The following is a 7,529-nucleotide window of genomic DNA, read 5'->3' as shown; positions in this document are numbered from 1 at the left end:
CTGCACTAGAGGTGGAGTCCACCCTTCTGGAGCTGGAAGAAATGCTCCTTCTGTGGTTTGACTTTTAATCCAGACTTGTGTTTGAAAAATGTCTTAATCTATTATTCTCCCCATACACTGTTTCAGGAATGCAGTGTCCCATTGGGCTTTGCCTTCATTATTAATCATCCCCGGATGAAACAAATGCAGGAGGTACCCAGAGTGCTTTCATTTTCCCTTCCCTAGGCTGTTGGAGAGTCTCTGGTTGACTCCACCTAAGAATTCTGATTGGTGAGGGAGCCAGAAGCCAGAAAAACCTTAGCCCCACCAGACTCAGCTTTTTGCAGGCTTGTGATCCATTAGCATCTCTTTTTGTCTCTCTCATAGCTCACTAGAGACCAAAAAAAAAGGCTGATGAGTAGAAGACAAGAACCTAGTAAGATGAAGCAGTAAAGGAGAGCACATCCTTATCTTTCGATGTTGTATGTACATTAGTGCCTTCTCCTACAAGCTTGGTCTATTTTTTTTTTCTTTGTAATCTTGGTTAAGAATTAATGGTGAACAGAAAGGATGGTACTTTGAGGTCCTTTTTCCCGTAAATAGCAAACAACTATCTTCCCTGACTTGTTGACTAGAAGAAAATGGTCAACATTAACCCAAACACCTAGAGGCAAAATCAGAAGAAAGCTGATCAGGTCTAAAACGTGAAGAATCCACATTTAAATGCACTAGTCAAACTGTGGTCAGTTTGGCAATAAATGTCTCATTTGAGGTCAAAGACATCCAAGCTTTAATATCAGTGCTGCCATTGAATACCAATGCTGCCTTACTGTGTGAGTTTAGACCAGTTAGGGACTCCTCCTTTCCTTAGCTCCCACATCTATAAAATGAGTATAATACTTCATTGGAATATTATGAATATAAGGAGATAATGACTGTAAGTCTCTGCCACATGGTAAGCACTCAGTAAATGGCACTTATTATCACTTTTACTATTATCCGTATAACTACTTTTGTATTCCTTGGCGTGTACGCTAGAGCTAACCAATAAACCCAAAAACAAGAGAAGTTGATTTCTCTCTCTCTTCAAGCAATTGAGAGAGGAGTAGCCCAGGACAAGGCTCTGCTCCCAGAGGTCATCCAGGGTCCCAGGTTTCTTCTAGCTTGTGTGTCAGTCATTTTCTAAGATCTATTTCAAGCGCAGAGTCCTGGACTAGCAACAACAGCATCACCAGGGAACTTGTTAAAAATGCAAAAGCTCGGGCCCCACCCAAATTTTCTATATCAGAATCTGCTATTTTAAGATTCTTTGGTAAACAAATTGATATTTGAAAAAAACTGCTTTAGGGCATTAGCCTCACCTGCTTGGTTAGAGTTAGCCCAGCAGTAGCACATCCAAGAAAAGCAGGGAGAGGAAGTAAAGACTAAGCAATTTCCTTTTAAGAAGATGATGTGGAGAACACACATAACACTTCCAGTCACACTGACCGTGCCTAGCTGCAAGGGAGGCTCCATGAGATAGTCTATTGCTGGATGGTGACATGCTAAGCTCCAACTCATCTGAGGAAAGAGAGAAAGGGAGAAGACAAGAATAAAGGAGGACAACTCACAGTGTTTGCCAAAGTTGTTATCATTGTTTTGCTGTAGTTATTATATAATGAAGGAGGGAATAACATGGTCATAGAACAGATTTAACTTACCCCCAATAGAAAAAAGATAGAGCACTACTTTAGCCTATATACTGCTAAGCTATTCAGACACAAACTTAACGGAAAAATGACAGAAAAACAGTTTTCAAACTACCACCAATGTGCTCTCTTTTAAAGTCATACATTTTAGTACAAAAGTATGTATTTAGCAGGAAACAAGATACCTTGTTTTTTAAGGAGTACAAAAATCATAAAGAATATCTTGATGCAATTCAAAAAAGTGGCACTTCTCTTTGGATAGTGGAAAGTCCTTAATGAATACCCTATGTCTGATCATTAGTGTCACCAGAGTAGCTGCAGCTGGATTCCCTGGTTCCCATCTCAGGAGTCAAGCCCTGGGCCACCTGGGTGAAAACCAGGAGTCCTAACTGCTAGACCACCGCTGGAGTGGAGTACTCATAGCTGGAACTTAGGCTCTTGGCCTTCCTAACCCGGAAGAATGGGGAAAGGGGCCTTGGTGGCACATTGAGAGTTACAGCTCAAATAGAACTTGTGGACCCAAAGGGTGTGTGATAGCGCGATTAGGCAGAGTGAAAGGGCGGCTTCCATGCTGTTGTGGAAGGGGACCCAGAGAGAGGGCGCCATCCAGGCTGGGGCGGCTGGAGCTTTTACCCTTGAGTTATTCCGTCCCCATTCATGTTCTTGTTGAATGAGAGGTTCTTTCAAACTTCCTCTGGATTAATTGCCCTGAATCCTTTACTGGATTGGCTACGGTTTTACAACCCTGAGTTGTAAACCCCCACCTCCAAGAGCCAAAGGTGGGAACATTGAAGACAAAGCCCCTGTCTAACCTGCCAGAGGTGGGAACGTGGAAACAAAGGGCCCTAGGCAGCCAGAGGCAGGGAAAATGGAAACAAAGGGCCCTAGCCGCCCCAGGAAGTCCCTCTAACACAGTACCTTTCTAGGAAGACATATATATTAATGGGCCCCCAAATGATTCAGAGAACCAAAGGAAAAGAGGGAAAGGGTAATGATAGTAATGATTGTAAGAATGAGCAGTTAATGTCAACTGCCCATTCAACAAGGCCCCAAATCTGAATGGCTTAACATAGCAAAGGTTTATTTCTTGCTAGAGAACGTTGCATGTGGGTAGGAAGTCTTACACCGTCTTGTAGAAATGTTTTCTAGCAGTTTCTAAGGTTGTCACAGCAAGAAAAATGAAAAAGGAAGGCGGCATATTGGCATGTAACTGCCTTGGCCTAGAATGTCTCCAACAATAAGTACAATGACGTATAATTTTCAAGCATACACAAGAGAAAGTAGGATAAAGTAAAACAATTATTCCTTACTTTACACTCAACCTAAATTACCTCACACTAATCTTTTCTTTTACACCTAGATTTCCCTACACTTAACATTCCCATTGAGTTGGGGACTTTTAGAAGTCATTTAAATCAGCATACAATTCTTTAGTTAGGACTGCACCCTCACTTCCACATCAAAGAATACCTAGCTTAAATTTCCAACAAATATTCAAAAATGTAGTCAGAAAACACAATGGTTTATTTCTGGGTATGTTTTGAAATATTTTTTTGACATTTCTGTGAAGTTACTCTTTATAAAGGGAACTCATTTTAGACGCAAGAGCCTAGGCTAAAAGAGGGAACCCGGTCTCTTTTCTTATTAGCTGGGAGTGGCTGGCTACGCTCTGATGATCCTGTTTCCCAATATAGTAAGTGAGACAGAAGGACAGATGATCCACTACAACACTTAAATTTCAAGAATTTCGCACTACTAAAAGACAGATGGAAAATCAACCCCTGAGTAATCTCAAGTTCAATTTTTTATCTCTACCTTCTAGAAAAAAATCTATAATATTCAAATTGAGAAACTTTTTTCCTACCTTATTTTAAAAGTTCTATACAGGTCAAGAAAGAAAAATCAACCACATAAGACCAATAACCCACAATTTTGATAGTTATACATCATTCAATAGTCATGAGCTACTGCCTAACATTTTTTGAAAAGGATTAATTTTAAATTAAGCACAACCCACAAACTAGAACTGGACTGCCAATGATTACAACTCAAAATCACTGCTAGTATCTTTGAACAGCAAACAGCCAGCTTCTCACAAACAGCTATGCTTCATACTATAAACTAGATATATTCCTAAAAAGCAGGCTTTAAAGAAAATTTTAGTAAATCAAATTTGATTTTTCACATCGATTTTCATTTAGTTACAAAAGCCAGAATGAATACATATTTTCTACTTGAGTATTGGAAAGAACTAAGTTCCCTCTCAATGGTTTTTCAGATGTTTCATTCAACAAATATATGTTCCTGACACTATTTTATGTGTCATATATTTTAGTTTCATTTCTTCATTTGCCAGAAGACAAAAGTAAGAAGTCCCCATCTCAGGCACTTTCTGTTTTTTTATTTATCATTACTACCTGTTTTCTTTTTATTGTTGTTCTCGTTTTTTTTGTTTTCTTGGGAGTGAGGGTGGTCTCTTTTATAATTTAATATCGCAGCTTTCTAAGGGTTCCTTGTGGAATATTTTATATATATACATATATATATATGTATAATATGCTATATATGTATACATATATTTCTTGTACAATAAACCTTTCTTACCCTCACCTTATAATATCTTCAAGATGACATGATTATATCCAACATTTATTGACATCCTTTCTAACCTTTATGCCCAAGACCTTGATCTGACAATATAGGCCTATTTAAATTCAAGACTGAGACCCATAGACAAGCCTAGGTACTGCTTCACCAACATACGTTCCTAAGAGGATACTTAGGAAACCCATCTAGTAGTGACACTTTATTTCTAATGCTACGTTAACTGATTTTTCTGAACAGATTCTCATACTCCATTGTACCCTCACAGTAGCTCTGGGAGTTTAGTAACCCCACTTGGAAGACAAGGAAGGAACCTGAGATTAAAGGGGGTGAGATAAATGTCCTGGTGTCCTCCAGTAAGCTGACCTGAAGAAAAGATCATGGAAACATCTTGTCCAGTGGCTGGTGTCAGCAGAAGGTCAGTAAGCATTAGCTGAATCTTCACGGCTGCCTTAGCACCTCACTTTATCCCCACAGGAGACCTTCGGAGTTATGTGTTTGTGTCTGTGAGTGAGCGTATAAGCCAGCGATGTGTTTTTACTTATCAAAAAAACTGAAGTGATATTTATGATCAGACCATGATTTAGAGAAGTACATTTCTCCCATATCCAGTTCCAGAACTGAAGTAATCTCTTTGATCTTCTACCTTTAATTACTACATTTTCATATCATCTGAACTCTTACAGTGGCATTGACAGGGAACGCCAGAGTTGCATTCCTGGTTGCCATCAGAGACACGCCACTCCGTCTGGAGGATGCCTCTCATAACATTATTTTTTTACTGCATCTCATAAAGCCTGTTCTGTATAAATATATTTTGATTAATTAATAAACAGGATGTAATGAATTCTGGCAGGGTGACATTTGAGCACAAAGCAAGGGGCTTAAACAGATCCTGACATGTGTTAGCCAGGAAAACACCCCACACACATGTATACACACACTCTCTCTGTCTCTCACACACAGTCACACTCACAAAGAGTCTTTTTATTCATTGGAGATATTATGTAATAAGGTTAATTTGACATTTGAGGGGAACTCGACAAGAAATACAGAGGTACAGCAGAGGCAAATGTTCCGCAATGGCTGGTTACTGATCAATAGTCGGACATCTGTATTTTAGAGCTAAAAACTCTAGACAACACTAGGACTGATTGTTTCTAGTAAACCTGAAATGGCTCATAAATAAATCCATTTTTTGAGAAAGGAGTTTTATTGTTTCTTACCACTGCTCTCTAGTAAATCGTATCTTGGTATTCAGGGACAGGAATATGGGAACTTATTTGGCACACTGGTGTATTCAATAAATATTAGTTGCATCTTCATAAAATCAGTATTTCCTAAAGCACATCAATCTTCATTTTGAAGATCTTGAATGTCCCCACTGTAGCAATTCTTGTCCTCAAGGTGTACATATGTGGAATGTTCTGGATACATGGTTGGCAATTCAGCTCAATATTAGTAAACTACTCAGTATAAAATCTAGAGAAGAAAAGTTGCTTTTATTGTTGGAGAACCTTCCTTATTACTTCTCTATGTCCATTTTTTTTAATGCACCAACACATTCACATTTTTTTAAGCAAATGACAAAGACCCAGTTTACCAGCTTTACTTTTTTAAACCTAAGTTTAGCATTACGTATTTAAACAATTGTCAAAATTACTAAGTTGCCAGCATCCATGCACAACTAGAAAACATTCATAATTTATATTAAACCAGAAATGTATTATCATTATTGCATTAATATCTTTCACTATTAAATACTGAAAAAATTGAAATCATTTCTGTAGAAGATTCTTCCTGGTGATGTTAACTTCACAGCAGGCTGACACTACGTGGCTCACGTTTCAATGAAAAGCTCCATGCTGGTGTTAGTGTACCATCTTGTCCTACACTAAAGAGTCAAGACTCACCTTGGAGTCCATTTAATAAAAAAGCAAAGTACATACAGAGATTCACAACAGTTTTAAAGACAAAAGAAAATCATCTTATTATGTGGTCCCAACAATAAACTCAAAAGTCTATGACAAATAGAGGCTCTGATGAGCTGTTTATAAATACTTTAGGTACAATTACACTGAAAGTCGATTTCATTTGAAATCTTCAAAAAAAAGTTCCTGTTAATCCTCAGATGGTGCTTGTTATACTTTAACAGTTCCGTTAAGTGCAGGCATTGAATTACTTGCTATCCAAGCGCAGCAGCTGCTCCTTACCATTTATTGTTAAGGACTTTAACTGACAGTCTTCAACTTCTACTCTTTCTTGACTGTTCTCGACAATTCTCTTTGTAGTGATTTTTCTGCCATTAACTATTTTAGTTGAAGCTGATATCGATTTGAAGTTGCCCATCCCACTACCACCAAATGACGTGGAAGAAAATGAAGTGAGGCCTCTGTAACCCAGTGACCCAAAAGAAGTAAATCCAGTATCAAAAGAAGGAAATCTACTTCCAAAAGATAGAAATCCACTGAACACGGAGAACGACACCGTCCCTTGGCTTCTGCTTCCTCGGGGACGCCCTGCATTCCCAAAGAAGTCCACAAAAGTGTCTTCAAAGAAGTCAAATGAAAATGGCTCCCTTCCACCAAACAATTCCCTGAAGACATCATGTGGGTTATGGGATGTGAAGCCAAATTCAAATCGACTGTCAAAATGACTTCCGCCTCCTCCTCCACCATTTAATCCTTCTTTGCCGTTTTTGTCATAGATGTCCCGTTTCTTAGCATCTGGCAGCACCTCATACACCTCCACTACTTGTTTGAATTTTCTCTGCTGCTTCTTTATTCTCAGGATTTCTATCTGGGTGCCCCTTCAGTGCCAGTTTCCAATATGCGTTTTTAATATCCTCGGGTGGGGCACGTCTCTGCACACCTAGAACTTCAGAGTAATCCACCATGTTTTAAGAGATTGTTGGAATAGTCTGTAGGGCAAAGTTGTCCGGTGGCTACGCTCTGTCACCCAGGCTGGAGTGCAGTGGCGCACGCTCGGCTCACTGCAACCTCCGCCTCTGGGGTTCAAGCAGTTCTGCCTCAGCCTCCTGAGTAGCTAGAATTTCAGGTGCACACTACCACGCCTGGCTAATTTTTGTATTTTTAGTAGGGAGGAGGTTTCACCATGTTGGTCAGTCTGGTTTCCAACTCCTGACCTCGTGATCTGTCCGCCTCAGCCTCCCAAAGTGCTGGGATTGTAGGCTTGAGTCACCGCACCTGGCCTCTATGCACTTTAAAAGTTTATTTTTTCCAGAAGAAAAACTCTTGC

General features: G+C 39.4%; 1 pseudogene; it reads right to left on the bottom strand.

Annotated features, from left to right (window-relative positions):
* Positions 1 to 6,434: 6,434 nt before the first annotated feature.
* Positions 6,435 to 7,167, bottom strand: LOC116559985 (annotated as a pseudogene).
* Positions 7,168 to 7,529: the final 362 nt, after the last annotated feature.

This window comes from Sapajus apella, unplaced genomic scaffold (genome assembly GCF_009761245.1).
Source record: "Sapajus apella isolate SASKATOON/1434 unplaced genomic scaffold, GSC_monkey_1.0 scaffold25, whole genome shotgun sequence".
Classification (NCBI taxonomy): Eukaryota; Metazoa; Chordata; class Mammalia; order Primates; family Cebidae; genus Sapajus; species Sapajus apella.
This window is presented reverse-complemented; position numbering and strand designations above follow the sequence as displayed.